Source organism: Myotis davidii, unplaced genomic scaffold (genome assembly GCF_000327345.1).
Source record: "Myotis davidii unplaced genomic scaffold, ASM32734v1 scaffold1727, whole genome shotgun sequence".
Classification (NCBI taxonomy): Eukaryota; Metazoa; Chordata; class Mammalia; order Chiroptera; family Vespertilionidae; genus Myotis; species Myotis davidii.
In genome coordinates this window covers 36,988-38,516 of record NW_006298358.1, presented here as the reverse complement: position 1 = coordinate 38,516, position 1,529 = coordinate 36,988, and positions in this window count along the sequence as shown.

Here is a 1,529-nt window from a genome sequence, read left to right as displayed (position 1 = left end):
GGTTGGGACTTAACAATTGTATAAGAAAATATATGAAGTCTCATTACTCTGAATTTTTTCTCATATGTTTAATCACCTACATTATGTAACGTACCCGCAACTATTTTTACTGTTCTGTTTTCTTGTTTGTATGTTGTAGCCATATGTATCTATGTTGGACTTTTTAACATAAAGAGCTGTCTTGCAGGTCTATGTCACTGCATATTTCTGTTGCGGAAGGTATTTCATCTGAACCACTTATAAAAGGCCCCTACAGATGGCATCAATCACTGTCCTCATGGGCCCAGGGAAGCTAACGCTGTTGTCTAATTTTTTGAAGAAAATGAGGAATACCTGGGGCCTTAGTCTTTCTTGTTTCTCTGTTGTGAGTTGCCACATAGGACTGATTCCTGTTGGCCCCAGTAAACATAATCTTGCAGAAGACCTGCCATTTTCATGGACAAACTTTCCCTAGATGCCATTGATGAATGTATTGAGTGCCTAAGTAACCAATGAAAGAACTCTCAGTCTCATGGCTCTTTCATTGCAATATAATGGAGGCTTTTCTGTAAGAATTCTTTAATGTTGGAGTTCGTTTGACTGTATGGGTTAGTTTATAAGGAGATATGGGCTCTCCAAGCATGATGCTGTGAAAAACTTATATGGGGTTTCAGACGTTTTTGCCCTTGGGGGAAGACTATGGTGCAGAAATCGGCTCAGCAGTTTTGCCAAATTTACATTGCTGTCCATAATTTCCCAGGAAACACTGTAGTCTCTCTAGTCCTCATTTGAAGCTGGATACCTTGAGACACAGAGATCACTCCAAAGAGGGGGTAGTTGTGACAACCTCAAGTATGTTTTCTAGCAACTTGAAATTTTTCCTTGTTTTCAAGGAATGCTAAGACATTTGAAGGGAACCTCCTGTCCAGGTCTGGCAGAGGGCCATGTGCCGTAATGCCGACAATTGTGAAAATAAGAAAGTCATTAGGAGATACAAAATAAGGTAGAAATCTCCTAGGTTTTGTTTAAGCCACTGTAAAGCAAAAGATGGCTGTGGTTGATATTGCTTAAGGAAGTAACTTTTATTTCTGATCTAGATTGTTAGCTCTGGCGGCAGTTGCATTGTTTCTGAGCTTTGGTTATCTTCGCTTGTGTGACCGGATAGCTCCCAGGGAATTTGGGTCTGTGTGACACGCCAGACTCAGAGTTGGAGGTCTCCAGCTCTGCAGGACCTAGGGCTGCTCATTTTCATGCAGCAGCGGCTAGAGAAAGAGGCTGAGAAGGGACCAGACTTCCTTCCACCTGTGCGGATGGGGCTGGTTTAACTGGGACTGGTGTGGACTCAGTGCCAAGGCCAACCATCCAAACAGCCTAATCCAGGGGACTAGTTTTGCATCAATGACATCTTTTTTTTTTTTTTTTTTTTTCAATTAGTAGAAGTAAGACAGCCACGCCACATGAGGATAATGCTGGCTGGACACAAGGCCGGACTGACAGAGAGCTTTGTCTCTTCTCATGTAGAGAAAATTGAATTCAGTTCATTTAATAAT